This window comes from Uranotaenia lowii, chromosome 3, assembly GCF_029784155.1.
Source record: "Uranotaenia lowii strain MFRU-FL chromosome 3, ASM2978415v1, whole genome shotgun sequence".
Classification (NCBI taxonomy): domain Eukaryota; kingdom Metazoa; phylum Arthropoda; class Insecta; order Diptera; family Culicidae; genus Uranotaenia; species Uranotaenia lowii.
Genome location: NC_073693.1, coordinates 345,360,906 through 345,381,502, shown reverse-complemented (window position 1 = coordinate 345,381,502; position 20,597 = coordinate 345,360,906). Strand labels below are relative to the sequence as shown.

At 35.4% G+C, this 20,597-nt stretch overlaps 1 protein-coding gene across 2 annotated transcripts in view; it reads right to left on the bottom strand.

The window, feature by feature from the left end:
* LOC129751947 (UDP-glucosyltransferase 2) overlaps positions 1–17,456 on the bottom strand; it is a 184,376-nt gene extending 166,920 nt beyond the window's left edge. For both annotated transcript variants that reach the window (XM_055747739.1, XM_055747737.1), the window contains exons 1-2: positions 17,235–17,456; positions 16,807–16,959 (exon numbers count right to left, since the gene is read on the bottom strand). The gene's annotated coding sequence lies outside the window, so the exon portion shown is untranslated. The remainder of the gene's footprint in view (positions 1–16,806; positions 16,960–17,234) is intronic.
* Between the last annotated feature and the right edge of the window lie 3,141 nt (positions 17,457–20,597).

Genomic DNA, 20,597 nt, shown 5'->3' with positions numbered 1-20,597 from the left:
TAATTTGATGTTATCAATCAAAGGAATGAATCAAATCTTTATTTTTTTCTTTGAACTGTTTATGATATCTGCGTACAATCATTTCTGGTCATCGACCAAGGATAAAGCGCCTCTACAAGCTCTCGAATATAAAAAAGCGAAACGGAAAATATGTTTAGAACACGTAACCTTTCGCAGTCTGTTTGGATCTCGAAAGGTTTTCAAAAAATTTAACCCTAACCATAACAATGTGATAAGATTCCCATAGTTCTTCATCAATAAAAAAAATCAGTATTCAATGCAAGAATAAAACACGTGTTAACGGTTTTGTGAAACTGTATCTGCACCGCACTCTAGCGCCTGTAAAATATTGACCCAAACATGCTACATAGCCATTTTTTTCTAGATAAGGCCAAAGAAAAAAATCATAGCAAGCTAGGAACAGACAACGTTTGCAACTGAAAAACATGTATCCGGAATTCACTCTAAATACATGTAAGGGGAACGAAAAGAAAAACACTTTTGAAATACACCTTCAAGGAATATTTAAATAAGGTAGTGCCGAGAGCCATTTAGGATTTTTGCTGTTACGTCACAAAAACGATTGTATCATAAATGTATATGGAAATGTAAGGAATTTAAAAGAAAAACACGTTTTAGAACTAAAATTAATTCCAATTTCATTTTAATTATGTTGGCCTTTATCTCATTATGTTATAAAGTTTTTGGCCCGTTGAAGATTGTTTCTTATTTTATTCTTGAATACAATGCCATCTTGAAGCTAAAACGTGCAAAAATGAAGAAAAATACAGCTTTTAAAAGATCTAGGGGGTGGTCATTGGGTGTCATGATTTTAACCAACCGATTAACATATACAAATCTAATGCAGAACAGTTAACATCAATAAATGATTGTTATCTCGGTTTACTATAATGCCAATAAAAGATTGTGCCTTTAGTATAGCAAAATATATTTTGATTACTTTGATTGGAAGTCTGTCACCAGTTGTAAATGTAGCATCAGGTGTTCCTCAAGGTTCTCATCTTGGCCCGTTACTGTTTATTTTATTTGTTAACTGTGTTGACTATATCTTGGAAGATTTCAATGTTTCAATTTACACAGACGATATGAATTTTTTTCTGGGAATACGTAAACCATCGGATTCTGAAGTGTTTCAACGTGGACTAAATTGTTTTTACACCTGGTGCTCAAAATGTTTACTAGAGCTTTACGTAAAAAAAATGTAACCCAATATCATTTTTGAGAAAGCAACTAATGAGACAAGAATCAATAAAATTAGGTCAAAATATAGTTGAAAGATGTAGTCAAGTGAGAGACTTAGGAATCTTATTGGACTCAAGACTAACCTTTGTTGTTCATTTTCATAATATCATCTACATCTACATCTACTACTATCATTACTTATGCATGGTTTTATCAAAAGATTTAGTCTGCAATTTCGCCAGCTCTACCCTAAACGAAGCTGAGCTTTCCCAGAAAACTTCCGGAAACCAGCTTGTTCGGTCTGATTTGTTGTAGCAACGACGGAATATTTAATCGTGCGGCTTAATTTCAGCCCTACTCGTTAAATAATGTGCTCTGGTTCAGTTCGTTAAACGCCCCGTTCTCTGAGTCCCTAACCAGAAAATTCCTCCAAATTTATCGAAATCGATTAACTGGGTGGGAGTTGTACTACTGGGAAAATAACAGGACTGGATTGGAACTTTTAGCATGGACATTAAGGTCTGACTATTTTCAAAGGGAGAAACCGAATCGTTGATCATAATTATTTTTTATTCATTGATTTCAATTTCATTTAAAAATATCAATAGCTCCAAAGAGTGAAATTCGGTTCCTTTTTTAGGTTGAAAAGGCGAGAAAAACTGCACCGAAAATTGATGCTTAATTTCACCTGTAGCTTCACTTTTACCGTCTCACCTGTTGAAAAGCTCGATTATCCTACCATCAACAACACCATCATTGAACTATCTGATCCAAACGAAGCTCGAAATCAGATCGATTGGTCATGGCCATAACTTTAATCTCTGTAATGAGCAAAAACTAAAAGGCTCAGTGAGGTTTACTTTTCTCTTCTCCAGTTTTTGAAATCTCAACATGGTTTTGGATTTTTGTTTTGAAATGTTTATTGAATTTCTCCCCTGTCAAAACTAGATGGAAATTTCGGTAAATCAAATCCAATTTCAATATCAGAGATTATTTAAACAGATTAAACGCAGCACACAAACCCATGTGGAATAAAATCATTTTCCAAACCCCAAAACAAACATCAGTCAGTCGAATGAAATATTTATAAAACACGTTCAACTAGGAAAAAAAGCTTACACAAAAGCTCACAAAGCTGTCAACCACAACTGGAGGGTACCAGAAAAAAAATTGAACACAAATAACAAAAAAATAGTTCGGGTTCTGGATGTTTGTTGTTTAGATTACATTTTTTCTGCTTCCACAAAGTTTCAGAAAACGGTCACAAACAGTTAGGTTTTTTTTATACAATGCCAAAAACTTCAACTCAACCTGGTGGGATTGAAATAGAGTTGTTGTTCATTGATTTTCCGACGAAACACTACCCGATTTTCGCAGGAAAACCAGAAAGTAAAAAGTTTTAAGACCTGCTGTAAGGCGGGAAAAAAGTGTTTCGAGAAAAGTTTGTTGCCCGGTGAAAAACTCACAATCCAAGGGCAAATGTTTATGCCAGAATACTTTTGTAGAAGATGAAATCTATTTTTCTGATTCTTGTTAAATAACCCGCCGATGACGAAATATTTATTATGAGAACCTCTCGAAACATGATACAGCTTTGACAAACAGAATGTCAAAAGAGCCTCAGAATAAACTAATCGTTTCTATGCCTGGATGGATTTGAGGGAATTCAATCTGAAGATAAATAACACCACGCGCATCGATAAACGAAAGCATAATCGATGAGAAGGTAACCAATCAAATTCATTTGACGTCAGAACGATCAATGTTTTCAAAATATGCGCTCAAAGCAGAAGAAGAATTGATGTCTTCCAAATGAGGCATCAACCAACTGAAAATTTTGACAATTTTGACAATTTCGGCAATTTAAATAAAAATTCTGACAATTTTGACAATTTTGACAATTTTGACAATTTTGACAATTTTGACAATTTTGACAATTTTGACAATTTTGACAATTTTGACCATTTTGACAATTTTGACAATTTTGACAATTTTGACAATTTTGACAATTTTGACAATTTTGACAATTTTGACAATTTTGACAATTTTGACAATTTTAACAATTTTGACAATTTTGACAATTTTGACAATTTTGACAATTTTGACAATTTTGACAATTTTGACAATTTTGACAATTTTGACAATTTTGACAATTTTGACAATTTTGACAGTTTTGACAATTTTGACAATTTTGACAATTTTGACAATTTTGACAATTTTGACAATTTTGACAATTTTGACAATTTTGGCAATTTTGACAATTTTGACAATTTTGACAATTTTGACAATTTTGACAATTTTGACATTTTTGACATTTTTGACAATTTCGACAATTTTGACAGTATTAAAATTTTAAAAACGACTTTTCAAAAGTTCTAAAAATCTTCAAAACTATTAACTTACTAGTTACAACTCCTTATTTTACTATTGGGGATACATGATGGAATTTGCATTTCTAGGGATCTTCGTTCTTATTCTGCACCCGACACATCTGAGCCTATCAACGTTTACTACCAGAACGTCGGTGGTGTGAATTCCTGTCTGGTTGACTACCTCCTTGCCACGTCAAGTTCCTGCTACGAAATTATCGCCTTTACGGAAACATGGCTAAACGACCGCACCTTATCCAGCCAAATTATCGGCTCAGACTATGTAGTATTCCGTTGCGATTGAAGCCCCCTGAACAGCAAAAAATCAACTGGTGGCGGAGTTTTGCTTGCCGTAAAGTCCCGACTCGCGGCTCAGCTGATCGAAGACAGTTCCTGGAACGATTTGGAACTTCTTTGGGCCCGCATTGATCTCGGTGACCGAAAACTGTACTTATGCGTAGTGTACGTGCCTCCTGATCGCTCAAGTGATCTGGTTGTAGCTGAGTCTTTCTCGCGCTGCCTCTCCAAAGTGAGCTCAATCTGCTCTCCCGTAGATGATATTCTTGTTATCGGTGATTTCAACATGCCTGGCTTGAAATGGTGTCCTTCCGATGGCGGCTTTTTGTTCCCAGATCCTATGCGCTCCTATTTCTCGGCTCCTTCCAACATCTTCCTGGACTCTTTGAGCACCGCGACTCTTCGCCAGATCAACAGCTTTGAAAACGAAAACGGCCGTATGCTAGACCTCTGCTTCATAAACGAAGGCTTCAGGAATCCAACTATTGATTTAGCTCCTGCCCCTCTTGTTAAAGTTGTTTCCCATCACCCAGCTTTAGTGGTCTCACTCGATGTCACTAGAGTTAACGCTCCTATAGAGGAAACCGCTCCCTTCTACCAGGACTTCAAAAACGTCGACTACGAAGCTATCTCACTCGTCCTGGATTCTATCGAATGGGAGAACGAGCTCGATATGTCTAATCCCGATGCAGCCGCTGCGACTTTTTCAAATATACTGAATTATATAATTGACCGCCATGTTCCGAAACGTAGCTTACCCTCCAACCCACGAGCTCCCTGGGCCACTAATAAACTGCGACAACTGAAGACGGCAAAAAACCGTGCTCTTCGAAACTTCAGCAAGCACAAGTCCCTCTGCACAAAGGAAGAATACCGCCAGCTGAACACGGCGTACAAAAAAAGTAGTAGGCGCTGCTACCAGAACTATCTCCACCGACTACAGCGTAATTTTAAGACCAACCCGAGATCTTTCTGGAAGTACGTTAAAAATCAGCGGAAAGAATCTGGGCTTCCGTCTCAAATGTTTTTTAACGGCCACACAGCGAACACCGATCTTGAAATATGCAACCTCTTTGCCGAGAAATTTTCTAGCGTTTTCACAACTGGGTCCATTTCCTCAGAGCAACTGGATATGGCTGTAGGAAATATCACACCTCTAGATTCTTCCTTAAACGGTATTGCCTTCGATGACGCAGCCATTTTAAGGGCGACAGCAAAGCTTAAAAATTCATCATCTACGGGTCCGGACGGGATACCAGCTATATTCTTGAAACGTTTCATTCAACACTTGCTGACTCCCATCAGACATATTTTTCGAGCTTCGCTGGACTTCGCAACCTTTCCCTCGCTCTGGAAAGAAGCTTACATGTTCCCAGTACACAAAAAGGGAAATAAGAAAGATGTGAACAACTACCGCGGAATATCAGCTCTTTGTTCGATAGCCAAACTGTTCGAATTGGTTGTTCTGGATCCGATTTACTCGTCCTCAAAACAATACTTTTCCAATGATCAGCACGGATTTCTGCCGAAACGATCCACGACAACAAATTTGCTGACTTTTACATCGTTCGTGCAAGATAGCTTCACCTTGAAGTCACAAACTGACGCCATCTATACTGATCTGTCTGCTGCTTTCGATAAAGTAAATCACGATATTGCTATTGCTAAACTCGAACGCTTAGGATTCTGTGGATCCCTACTGGACTGGTTTCGAAGCTATTTAACGGGACGAAAGTTATCTGTGCAAACTGGAAATTACTTTTCAAGACAATTCTCGGCTTGTTCAGGTGTGCCACAGGGAAGCCACTTGGGACCGATAATTTTTGTCATCTATTTTAACGATGTTCTCACTCTATTGGACGGCCCAAAACTTGCGTATGCCGACGACCTCAAACTTTTCCACACCATCAATGGCCAAGACGATATCGATCTCTTGCAAAGGCAGTTCAACACCTTCGCTCACTGGTGTGACACCAACTGCTTGCCTCTGAACCACAGCAAATGTGCGGTCATTTTTTTTTCTCGCAAGCGGAACCCTCTTCACGCAGAGTACACTCTTGGGAACGAAATCATCGCCCGGGTGGACCACATCAACGATCTGGGCGTTATCCTAGACCAGTGGTCGGCAACCTTTTTAGTCGGAAGAGCCAAAAACTTCAAATTTCTAAAATATCAGAGTTTGAAAGAGCCACACCAAAGCTTTCTAACTCTTGGAACTCTTGGACTTAAATCTAAACTTGAGCTTAAATGAATTCTTTGCATGGTGTTAGAGATTTGAATGTATTATAAAATCAGAATATTTATAATTTCTTCGACAGAAAAAAGCTTTTAAAATAACAAAGTGGAGAGAAATAAATTTTCTTCTGCTGATCCTTTCCAATATCTAGAAGAATGACGAAAAATTCAACTTAAATTGATGTTGTCGAAAATCTTAATCTTCAAAAATTATTCTTCCGACAACTAGTAGAATTTCAAAATTCATGACATCAAGCGGACGTGTCTTCAGATTTTAAGCACCAATTCAAAAATCTCATTTTGTGTCAGTATTGTGTGATCAATGGAATGAAAAATGAATACAATAAATTGTAGATTATTCATTCATGCTTACTAAAGCTTGAATTACTGGAAAAAGAAATCTGTGGTTTGACCAGTATAAATCTGTAATAATATGATTTGATAGAATCCACAGAAAATTCGTAACAAATTATAAAGAAACAGTACATTTTAACTGGCAATATCAGTTCGTGGATACTTTAAAAGTTCCAAAATAGAAATTGGTAAAAATAAATCACCGGTGATCAACTCTGTAATTAACTAAAATGAATAAAAAAATATTTCCGCTACTGAAATTTTGGTCAAAGTTTGTGTGCTTTCGGTAAATATTGACTGCCACATCACACTTCTAATTTTAAATGTGTTCAAAGACTCAAAACCGGGACAAAACGGGAATTTGAAATGGAACCGGGAAAACCGGAAAAACCTGGAATTTCAAATCAAAACCGTATAAATTCCTTATGCATCATTTTTCTCCTAATTAAACTTATGGAATTCTAAATTTTTATTAATATTATCATGTTTTTCTCTCAATATCAATATAAAATCGGGATCTAAATTCCATGGAGAAAATGTGAGCAAAAGATAAGAATTTCTTGAAAAATCGAGATATCTTAGCTCAGTGCATAGCTTTTAGTGCTCTGAAGTGTAAGAATTTAAAAAAAAATTGTTTTTTTCTTTTTTTGACATTTATGAATTTAACAAATTTTTGAATAGCGAAAAACTTATATGTTTGAATTTTTTTCACGAATAATTTTAATTTTTAACCTTTGAGAGTCGAGAATTCACAAGATTTACGGGGAAAAATGCGACAAAACAGAAAAATTAAAAATGAGTGGCGGAGAACCATGTAACATGGTTCTTTAATTAAATGAACAAAAGGTAGAACAAGATACTAAATCGTTGTTAAACATTTTGCTTTTTTTACTGGTAAAAGCATTCTTTATTGATTAAAAATTAAAAAAAAAATACAGATCATAAAAATCACAAATCACAATAAGAAATTTTCACAATATTAAAGCGTAAGTTCAAGCCTTATAATTTTAGATTAACATGCCAAGTCCACCTCACTCGGTATTCAAGACGAGAATAAAAAAAATAGAATAATAGAAGGAATAGAATTTAGCGGATTCTGTTCCCAAAATTGTAGAAAATATAAAGTTAAATAAGAATATCAATCAGTTAAAATTCGAGTCATGAATCCAAACATAAAATATTTAAGTTTTGATTTATAGATCTGTGATTCATCCGAATTTAATTGTTGATGATTATATTTCAAATTTCAGAATTCAGAAACAAAGGCTCAATAGTCAAATTCTGTGGTCGAGAAAGCAATTTTTATGTAAACTGAGATATGAAGAATCGATTGGTATACGTACTCAACTCAACTCATTAAAACCGGCTTAAACTGTATTCTGTAGAAATCCCAACAAACATCATCATAACCTTAAGTTTACATTGAAAAAAAATATTTTCGTTAAAAAATGTATTTCAAAACTGGGAAGATCATAAAATATCGATCGATAAAACCGGGAATTTGAAAATTTTGGAATTACGAATTACCAGATGAAATTTTGGAATTTTTTGCGAATTGTTAATAATCTTGGAAAAATCCGGGCCATTTTCTTCGATATCTGGGCGACCGGTCCGGACCTGTCAACTTCCAACTTTTCGGGCAATCTGGAATGTTGATGGTATACCAGTATATTTCGATACATTAAAATTTTCGTTTTTAATTTAAATAAATGTGATAGGATTGGTGGTTTATCCAACATTTCTATGTCGTTACGTGATAAAGTGAGAATATTTTTCGGAATGGTTGATCATTTCTAATAAGTTTTTGGAAATTTCAACGGATCAATTTTCATAGAGGGCACAAAAGTGATTGCGAGTCCTGAAAATATAAAATAATTTGAATTTACGGTGAATGATAAATTAAATCTTGATCTCTATGATGATGCTTCAAAAGCAGTGCAAAGCAAGAAATTGTAAAATTAGGCTTCAGAAAAATGATATTTTGCCATTTGGTCCTGGCCGCATGTTCCTACAGCGAATGCAATTTTAAAATTTTCTTCTGGACCTATGAAAATCCATGTGTCAGGTCACAAGACTCTAATACCGCTTTTGCACGATTTTATAAATATTTTATTCAAAAATATATAGGACATAAGCGCAGTGACCTAAAGAGCCGCAGCTTTCCATCAAAAGAGCCGCATGCGGCTCGCGAGCCGCAGGTTGCCGACCTATGTCCTAGACCATCGGCTGGAGTTTAAGACTCATACGAATTACATCGTAGATAAAGCTTCTAGAAGTCTTGGCTTCTTATTTCGCGTAACAAAGGAGTTTAAAGATGTGTACTGCCTAAAAAGTTTGTATTGCAGCATAGTTCGCTCAACGCTTGAATATGCATCTGCAGTTTGGTGCCCATTTTACCAGAACGGAGCTGAACGAATAGAGGCTATCCAGCGGCGTTTCATACTGTATGCCCTGCGACACTTGAACTGGTTAGATCCGTTTCGTTTACCCAGTTACGAAAACCGATGCCGCCTAATTGATTTAGACACGCTTCAAATTCGTCGTAATGCTGCACGTGCTCTAGTCGTAGCGGATCTCCTTGCGTCGAGGATTGACGCTCCCATGCTGCTGGAGGCTATTCCTCTCAGTGTGCGACCCCGAGGATTAAGGAACCAGAATCTACAGCTCTATGTTCCCATCCGTCTGAATAACTACGGAGCCAACAGCGCTCTTATTGGAATTTTGAGAACTTTTAACCGCTTCGCCGAGTACTTCGACTTTGACGCTTCAAGGACTACTTTCCGAAGAAAAATTTTAATGGTTTCGAGAACTTTGTAGATTTAACTAGTTTTTAATTCATTATTTTTATTAAGTTATCATTAGGATCAACATGTGATCCGTTGATGTTTTTACACAAATAAACCTTAATCGACTTTTCAATTGTTTCCTTAGATTATGATATTCTATAATTTTGAAATAAATTAATTTGAAGTTATTATCTTTACAGATCTTGAGTAAGGTTGTCAGGTTTATCTAGGTTGTCCTGGATATTAAATGCAAAATTTGTGAACAGTCAAGGCCCGGTTGCCCGGATTTTTATTTACGCCTCCAAAACAAAATTTATTGAGTAACTTTTGCAAAAAAAAAATCATGAGAGTTTATTAATTATTCCTAAAATACGATGGAAAACATGTCGAAGATAAAAAAATGAAATTTTATATCAATTTTTTTTCTCTTGTTTTGTGTTAAAAAATATTCTGAGCTTTGACCTGATTTGTTCGGGTATTTCCCGGACTTTCGTCGTCAATTTTGAAATCATATGCCTGAATTTTGCCAGATTTTTATATAAAATTGCCCGGATTTTCCGGCCCCGATGCATGCTGAAAATATTCTTGCAATCCTAATCTAGAAACTTCTATCAAGATAATCGAGCTTAAGTTTATACTAGGCCCGAAAAAAATGTCAAATTCTTCTTTTGTTACCTCCTCCTTCGAATATTCCAAAAATCAGATTCCAAATCCAACCAAAAAATGTAAATGGGTTGGAAAAAAATGGAAACAAATAGATAAATGTGTACATATTTTACTTTTCGCATAAGTTGAAGTATCTGAGTTATGTACATAACAACTCTAACAAAAATATAAAAAACTAAAATTTTCTTTGAAAATTTAGGAAAAAGGTTTTAGTGTGTTAATATAGCTACAAAAAAAGTTCTGAAAAGTTCTTCAGTCCCTGTGACTATGCAATTTTTGAAAAATGGTTTAAAATATTTCCTTAGCGCTAAATCAAAATTATCAAAACCAATCAGAATGGATGTTTCAAATCAATGCTGTTTCCGGTGAGTCATTGATAAATTATTCAAAATTATGTTCCTTATTCTGCACAAGAAATTTGCAAATAAATTCTAAACAGTCTTGTTTTCAAATTTGAAATCAATCTTTTCGAAGCACCATAAAAGAATGCCAATCAAAATAACAAATAAAGCTTCGGACATAAAAATTAATGCACAGATTTAAAAAACAATGAATTCTCAAAAACATGTTAGACCAGGTTAAAAATTAACCAAGATTAAAAATTGTTAGAAAATGATAATGATTGTTATTTTTAATTCATCTTATTAAACATTTCACTTAACAAATTCAATCACGATTTGAAATTTGAATTCTCGATAAGGAAAAAAAAAATATATAATTTGATTTTATTTGATAAGAAGAATAAAAAGTATTATTATTTCATGACTGCCAGAGATCAAAGTCAAAAATAAAACTCTTTTCTACATTAAAATTCTTCGTGTTTTTAAAATAAAAGGCTTAAAAAACTTTGAAGTTCAAAATTACAACTTTACATATTTCAGATACAACATGATCAATTAAGCTGAAAAATTACAGCTTGGGATATGGTCAATAAACAACTGATAAAATAAAAATAATCAAATCCAAATTTTGTTGTAAATATTGGAAGTACAAAGATTATACATATTTCGTTAACATTGCGCATTAATATTTAACTTTAAGTTGCAAGTTCAAATTTTTTTTCGTACTTTCTAAAGATAAATTCAAAATCGTGATCGATAGTTTGAAAACATGATTTAATATAATTCAATTCCTAGCTCTGTATAATTTGTCACTTTCAATCGAAATATTGGGCCCTGGAAAGGACAGAAGGTGGAAACTATATGTTTCCTATTTAAAATTTAGTTTTAAATATCATGTTTTCAGAATATATAAATTTAGAATTAAAAAACAAAGACCAACTTATAAACAATCTATTATATAAAATTCTCTTGTAACAGTGTTTGTAGTACTACTCCTCCGAAATGACCCAAACGATTCGAATAAAATTATTTTTAGAATATTCTGTAGCCATGCGAATCGGTTTATATCGAATAAAAACAACATAAAGGCGCATCAATTGTCCGTAATAATTAAATTTGTAGTTTTTTGAATGAAATAAAAGTCATGGCTTCCATTTTTTCGAGATTTTTTTTCCTTTGGGCGGTTTGTTTTTCGTTTCCAAGGTTGAGGCGTCGCGAGCAGACGTCGTTAGAATATTGTAACCATGGCATAGCATACTGATCAGTGAGAATATTTTGGCGCGTATTTCTCAACCAAGCATATGTACAATGCAAGTGGTGGCGATATGAAGCCTTGATGTGATTTTTTTTGTTCTTGATTCCTAGCTCATTTCTACAGCACATGGTTATGAATGACGCCTAGATGTGACTCAGGTTGACATTTTGCTGATCGAATAAAACATATAATATTTGTTTGGCCAAAATCTGAAATTGAAAAGTCAGGCATCCATTTTTAGAGATTTTCTTTTCTTCGAGGGGTTTGTTTTTCGTCTCCATGGACGAGGCGTCGCTAGCAAACGTCGATGCAAGAAATGGTAACCAAAGCATACTGTTCATTGATCGCTGGAAAAATTTAAAAATTAGGCGCCTATTTCTCAACCAAGTACCTATATTTCTTATGCACATGGGTGCGATATGCAACCTAATTGTGTTTATTTATCTTGCTTATTTGTACACAACACATGGTAATAAATGACGCCTAGTGTGACACGGATTGATATTTTATCGATAGAATCCAAACCATATAAACGATTTCAAATATTAAAACCATTTTTAATTCGTGTTAATTTAAGTGGTAAATTGTTGTCCAAAAAATATGAATTTGGTAAAGAAAAATATAAAAATAATGTTATGACACTTTGCGGACGTTTGAAAATAAGAAATTGGGAAGCTTTACATTCCATTTCGTATAATCCAATACGCCTAGAATGCTAGACACATTAACTGAACAAGAGTCTATTTTATTCTATTTTGTTTATTTATAGAGGATTTTAACCAACTTGGTCATTCGTCCTCTCAACAAGAATCTGTTCTTTGAAATAGATGAGATAGGATTGAAGTTTTAAAAGGCCGAATGAACTATTTGATTTTTTGCAAACGTAAATTGAAGTTATCAATAAAATAATCTACTTTTTAATAACAAAAAGTGAGGACATGCATTCTCCGGAAGAATTTTCAAGTAAGAAAGTAGACTAGAGCAAGTGCAAACTATCAACTTTTACAAAAAATGTATGGGAGAGTGGGGAATCATGGGCCACTTTTTTTCGTTGTTCCATAACTTCTTTATTATAAAAGATAAAATGAAAATAAAAAATGATATGGTTTTCTACATTTTCATGGTATCATAAGGTATATTTTTTAAATTTTCAATAAGTTATTTTCCCCAAATTCTGACTGTTTAAAAAAAAAGCAATATTTTTTTGGTTTTTGAAAAATGGTGGGGAATCGTTGGCCACCAAATCCACATTGACCAAATAACATGCAAAGTTTATGAGTTGACCTAAAATTGTGATTTCTTAATTCATTTCGTTATTTTGAAGCAATTTCAGATGATGAAATAAAAAAGAGAGCTGTGTATGATCGCATAGATTCCAAAACCTGGCTCGCGAACGTTTTGGCAAAATTTCTTATAAAGGATGGACAAAATATTTTTCAAAACTCTTCATTTGGCATAAGAAAGCTTTACAGATAGGTAAAACGTATATTAAGTTCTGAATGTGTAGAAAAACATAAAAATATAGGTGATTCAAGATGTGTGGCCCACGATTCCCCACAAGCTATGATTTGAAAATTGGTTGCGTGTGTGTGACTTATTGATGTTTCATCAAAAATTCCTTTTCCACGTGAAAGATCATGACAAAACTAAGATCATAAGCGTATGAGCATATTTTTGTTATGCACTTTAGGTTCCCCATCGATGAAATTAGCGAGTGTTTTTTTTTTAATTATGTAAGTAAATTTTTCTAACTTTTTTTAGCTTGAGAAATAAAAGAAGCATATGATGCGTATTTCAGTCAACAACATATAGGAATATATGCTCACGCAAAGCGACGACGATAACAGTTGGTTTGAGATTTTTATCTCAACACACTTCTGAGATATTAAAAGTGGCCCACGTTTCCCCATGGCCCACGATACCCCACTCTCCCCTATACATTATTTCTTCATCTAAAAATTGTTGGGCCCAAAAAAAAATTTGATTAAATAAACTTAACTCTTTTTCTAAAATCATTCACCAAAAAACTGTTTACACGTTTATTGTTTGTTTACACACAATTCAAGCACGAACTTAACATGAAAAATGTTTTTGTTTAACATATTTTGGCTACATAGAAGAGACTTTTAATTCACTTTTTTGTTGAAAAGTTTTTTTGTGATTGATATTCCAGGGGCAGCAGATTTTTATGATGAACTTTTAATATGACCTGAAAGTGTTAAAAGTAATATAAATTCATGTAATTTCTTTGGTGGAATAAGTGAAAACGCACCATTTAGCAATGAAACATCTACAATTCAAGAATTTTATCTCCAAAATGGCCAGAAAGGATATCCCGAGTGTTGAGTCTGAAGCGGATATTCAAAATTATTATAAAGGTCTTTGTAAATCAAGGGCTTTTGGTTGAACAGCATTCAGTGAAATTGAAGTAGCAATCATTCATTTATTCCGGAGAAAAACTTAGGATATAGCAAGGAAAGTTGATAGAACAGACAAACAAGAACAAGTATTAAATTCATTTTAAAGTCTTTTCACTGACGCATCTGAAAAAGACCTATTTGTTTTCACTTGCCCCAATAAATGGGACAAATGTATACTTCGATATTTCTTTTTGTCAACATAACTAATATTTTTTTTTGAAAATATAACTTTTTTTCAGAGAATATGAAAGTTGAACTGTGCTGATATTCATTAGGATTTGACCGGTGTTTCATTTTGGAAAATTAGGATTTACAGTAAAAAAGTCACATAACTTTATTAAGGTTTTGTTTATATGAAAATTTCCAGGATACAAAATGAACTCATGAAACCATCGAAGCCTTAACAGATTATTTCTTTTCGATCTATTAAATTTAAAAAAAATCAGATTTTCAATTAAATGTTATTAAATCTTAAAAATATAACATAATCCTAAATGAAATCACAGATCACCACCAACAATGTTCAGGAAATTTTGAAATCAGAACTGCTTCAATTAAAATCTTTAAAATAATGGGTGAATATATCTAAACATATGTTTTCCTCTTTTCAAAACCAATCGTTTCTTTGATTCATTGAGTTAAAGTTCAAAGGAATTAATTTGCATTTTTTGCTTGAATAAAAAAAAGGAATTTGCCATACACAAAATCGCCAGAAGTAATGCCATGACAAGTGCTGTTTGGGAACACTTTAAGTTGAAATGTGTAAAGTCTATAACTTAAGTATCAGGCGAATCTTTTTGGAAATGATTTTGGTGAAAATATGGATTTTAATTCAAACTGCTTCGAAGGATGAGGATGGTGAATTAAAAGCTGTTTGAAAATGGTTCGTAAACAATCTTTTCTTATGTTTTTTATTTCTTCGGCTCTAAAAAAATACATCATCCAAAGCTAATTGTGAGCTGAAAGCGCTGCGTCAGGCAAAATATTCGGCAAATACTCCAAAAATTGTCCCGATATTAAAAACAATATAACAAAACGGAATAAATCTACTGAATGGAATACAGCAAATGAAACATACATACTATCAACATACAGTTATTTATTGAACAAGTTACGAAAATTGGATTTAGAAGACCCGTTGAGTTTAAATTCTTTGGTTTAATTTTGATAGAATTGAGCGGGACGATTCGAGTAAAGGGAAATGTGAAGTAAACTAGGAAAAATTAAAAATGGCCGCCAAGTTGAACATGGTAAGACGAAGTTTACCGGGTCTGCTAGTTTCATATAAAATTAAAACTCGTTGTGCTAATTCAGGACTGAATGAATCGCTTACAAAATTTTCATTGCTATTTCTGGCAGCAAAAACAACCAAAAAAAAGTTATCATTGTCAAACATTGATTTCACTGAAACCCCAGTATTCTAGACAATGAATGTATGTTTTGATAAAATGTTGCATAATTCAGCTCTTATTTGTGCTTTTTTGCTGAATTTTATGGATTTGAAATTATTGTTTCATTTCCAATATTTGTAAATTATCTCAAGGTTAAAAAAACAAAATTTAACTGTTTTTGTTGAACAATCCGAAGCTTGAAAGACGTCTTTGGAAGGAATTGGAATTGATTTTTCATCAACTTTGCAACATTTTCCCATCTGAAAGCAACGAAAAAGTCTTCCATGCTTCACTTAGCCACTCTTCACATTTACTTATGCTCCACATACATAACAGCAAACGCCAGTTTGAAAAATATAAATTCACAACCATACAATCGGTATGTGAGTATGATCCGGATTCTGCCCCCGGAACCAGTCGCTTTTGGCATGCCAAAATGTTACGCGAAAATTTTGCCCCCTACCACCCACAACCAGAGAAAATAAAATTGGAAAACACCAAACCAAAAAATTCCGAAGCTTCCGCATGTCGCATTACAGCGATATTATCGGTTGGAAAATTGTTGCACCGCAAATTTTCTTCTTTCTTCCTTCATACATTTTTTTCTCAAATTAAATATTGAATCATCATCAGCCACCACCCACTTCACCCCTCACTTCTTCCTTCGATTGTGTCATTTGGCTTACTTAAAAGTTTTGCTCTCATTCAACCGACCCTCTTATCAAATCTTTCTCCTTTTTTCTCGCACTTGATGTCTTGGGTCTTCGTTTTCCGCTTGTTGTTGTTCCATTCATCGGCTTCCGAATCCGATTTTATTTCACATCATAATTTTCACACTTTCACACTTGCCGGGTAGCTGAGTTGAACTTTCGTGCTTTCTTACACTTCTTGTTGCACTTTTTTTTAAGTTTAGCTGTTTCAACTTGTGTTACATTTTGTGAGAAGATTTGTGAGTTGACACTATTTCGCTTTTGCTTTTTTTTGTTTACTTCCCATTTTCTGAGCGCTCGCAATAAATTTTCGATTCCAATCTCAAATGTCGTGCACAGCTCTTCGATTTCCGCTTCCCCTTTTTTCAGCAACTTTCAAGTGAAATATAGGTGGGTCCCAAAAATAAAAACAAAATTAAACACATAAACTTGGCACTTTTACTTTCGTTAGTTTTGAGCTATCGAAGTTCAAGAACTGATACAAGGAGGTGGGTGGTGGGTGGAAAAAGTTTATGTCTTCAAGCCTTCTTTGGGCCACAACGTCGAGACGCCTTGCAGCCACAGACAACTAGGTATGATATCACTTAACCTACACTTGCTTTCTTTCTTTGCATGTCAAACCATTACCCAGAAACAACTACAAAGGTGGGCAAATTGGACAGGTGAGGGGGTGCATTTTACCCTCCTGAAATCTTACCAGTCCTCCCTCACCACCTCAGAGAGACAAAAAATAAAACGAACAAAAATAATCTACGAAGAGATTTGTTTGCATGAATTACCTCACGTGTGCCCCGAAAAACAACGACGACGATGACGACGAATACGACGTCGCCTGAGACGGCGTCCAGCAGCAGCAACAGCAACTCGATTCAAATAAACCAAAAAAAGACGACTTAATGGTAAACTTCAACTGAAGAAAGAGCCCGCGCGCGCTTTATTATGACAGTTGTTCAGCAACAACGTGCAAGTACCATAGTTGAAGTGGGATCACCGATGAAGAGAAAAAAAAGTAAGAGAAAAACATGCATTACAACATCACTGGACGGTTGGAATTCGTTTAGAGCTGGATTTGAAAATTTAATAAATCCAAATGATAGGCCTTCGGCCTATCAACTCGAACTTCTATGAAGAAAACTAGAAACAAAATCACACACACTCCGAAACTTTTAAATTTGACTTTAGAAATAGTAAAAAGAATTGCACTAACGTAGAACTTGCAGTAGATGATCCGTAACGAAAAAAAAATCAAAACACAAACACTTTAACCAACCGACAAAAATCGATCGAGAAAGGCGGGGAGAAAGATTGGAAACAACTCAAAACAGAATTTAAAAAAAAAAACCAAAAATTGGGAAACCGCGCGACGGATTGCAAAGAAATGGGAAATTTGCAAACGCAAACGACGAAGAGGAGAAAAAGCGCGCCTGAAACCGGCCACGGTGTGGTCGAAACTGAAAGTTGTTTTGCGCATAAGCAAATAAGCTCGCAGGCTGGAGTTGCGCCAAGCCAACTGCAAAGCCCAGCTGATGGCGGTGATTCTTGGCGTCGCGGCGCGTCGCAACAGCCGATTAAATTCGTGCAGAATTGGAGAATTTTTGCATTGGAGAGTAACTATGCGATCAACCGATCGATTTATACCGGCACGGACGCCCCATGGGCGCAGGTATCATTTTTGCGAATCTGGATTTTTTGCCCATTTCATTTTTGGGTTTCGCGAGTCTGCAAAACGCATTGATTCGTAAGCTCAGACTTTCGGTGAATTAAGTTGATGTGATATAAAAAACATGCAATAATATTTTGTATCGGATACTGATAACATAATCATCTTGATTCTCGTCAAGTCTTATGAAAAGGCCAGGTTTCAATAGTGATTGATATGTCGGATTATCCATCCGTTATATTGGCAACTCTTCCCTAATGATTTCCCATCTGTTTACCTGGCAACAATTACAGTGAACACTACGAATTACTTCTTCGTCGATTCTAGAACAATAGTGAATTGACGTTCTCTCTCACTTGCAACACTCTGTTATTGTTTACATTTGCCACGCGGTTCGTCAGTCTGCAAAAATTGCCGGGAGATAAAGTTCGGTCGTTGCGAGTGAGCTTCAACAACTCCCCTCAATTCGCACGCTCAGTAACTTGAACAGCTTACGATGCTGTGCCTTGGGAAGCCTTTTGGTGAATATATCTGTCGATTGGTCCTCCGAACGGATGTGTTTGATGTGGAACTTCCGAAACTTCACCAGCTCTAGAATGAACATATCGCCGAACCGCGACGTCAACGTGTTATGGACCCTGGAGGCGTGTGCCTGGTATTTCCAAAATAAATTTAAGTGGAAAACTTATCGTTTAACCCGCTGTAATATCCACATAAATTGAATAGCGACAATATAATTCGATCCCAGCAAGCCAGGCCATTCACATGCGTCGCTATGGCAACCACACGAAAGTGGGACATTTATTTTTCCACACCACACCTTAACTGACGAGTCCTCTGCAAGCATGTAAGCTTTGTCTTAAACTTTTCGATAATGCATGTAAGTCTTATTTTAACAAAATCACTGGATCATTAATTTCATATTAAGTGTTAACAGAAACCAACTTCTCTTTTAGATTCTCTTATCAAAGACCTTAAATGCTCTTCAAATCCTTTTGAATTCCGGAACTGCACGAATAAACGCCATCACAATTTCGGACGCATTTTGTAAAGACATTTTGTTGGTTTCATGGACTTATTTCACTTTTTCGTTGATACTATTTTATCAAATGGGTAGCAAAGCACAGCACTATTTTGAAACCAAACACATCGTTGTTTAACTTCGAAAAACTCATGCATATAATCCGTACACATTCTAAACTTCGCATCACCAAGGAACTGCAACCACACCCGACGAGAGCAAAATGCGAACTCAGCGAGGGCGCTTCCGAGTTAACGCCATTAATGCGACTTACGGTGGGCACCTCGAGCTGCGGGTTCTGTTGGCAAGCATTTCTTAGCGAGTTAATATGTTTAGTCCGGCACCGACTCAACCTCTTAGTCGTCCTTCGTTGATTGAAGATGGCAACGTCTGGCAAAATGCTGGGTCCTCCTTGTATCCCGATCACGGCAATCAGAACCAGAATCCTCGGAACGCCCTCCTCGGTACGCAAACCCATATGTTCAGAGCGAACAAAGAACACCCTTTTGATAACGATGGCCTTGGTGGTGTTGACGAAAACGGCAACCAATCTGCTGCTGTTGACAAGCTGGTGACTGCCTCTTACCAGTTTTTGTATTGTGAAAGCAGGAAAAATCACGATTAGTGACAAAACTGCACTTTGTACTTAAAAAATCAGCCAATTTTCGATTTTTCGGAAGAAATTTTACTTGAAAACGGAAGTGAAAAAATGACATCCGCACTATCCGAGCTACTTGGATCGAATGAGGAATCAGATTTGAAAGGTAATATTTGTCAGGATTCGTTTTAAGCTAGAAAATGTTTTCTTTGATAACTGCGATACGCACGCGGTTAAGGTTAAGGTTTGCACGTTTTTAAAAAATAACACTAACTTAGGCTTGCCAGATACTTTCAGAAAAAAGCGGGACATTTCACGAAAAAAGCGGGACACAGCCGAAAAAAGCGGGACATCTTAGAAATTCTCTAAAAATGCTTAATTGCATAGCCAAACTTATTCGTACAGTTGTTCATAGAAAGTACACTAAGGTTTTGTTACGCGGATTGATTTGTTCAGTTTTTTTTTTCTTAAATATATCTTAAATAAGGTTATGATCTATAACCTTATTTTCTTCATAACAAAGTTATTTACATTGCATTGGTGGGAGAAAAACGTTAAACTAAATCTGAATCTTACTGTAATGCTAAGATCATTAGAGTGATTTATACCGTATTTGTTTTCTCCCCTCGATCAGTGTTCCCCCGTACCCGACAAAAACAGACACAAATTGTCGCCAGTGTATTGCTAGCTAACTCACTCACACGCTCTCTCGCAACATTGACAAAATTTTCGGGACACCACCGCCCGATGGCAGTGCAACACCAGGTCAAAACCAGTGCAACACCGTTCGAATAAACAAACAGTTTGACAGCACCTAGTGGTGCACCAGTGCAACACTAGTGCAACACTCGGCATAAATAAATACGGTATTAGTATTGTCTTTTATAAACTATTAAAAATGCTACTTATTTGAGGTAAAAGACGTATTTGAAAGATTTTATGTGGTGAACCAATGAATTCAAATTGAGGCTAAAGCTTGATTTTTACTAGTGTAAGTCAGTGAACTTTAAAACAAAATCCAAGAAAAAAAGCGGGACATTTCGAGGAAAAAGCGGGACGGCGGGACATTCGACAAAAAAGCGGGACATGTCCCGCTTTTGCGGGACGGATGGCAACCCTACACTAACTAGATACAAAAAAATCAACCGAACGGTATCATGTGCTAACTGCTTAGCTAGTCGTAACGTGGTCAATCAGAAGTCGACCGTACCGAACGTGTACCGAAACTTTTATTATTTTCTCTCTTTGGATAGCCATCATTTGCTTCCCTTTTAATTTCATTCAATACGAA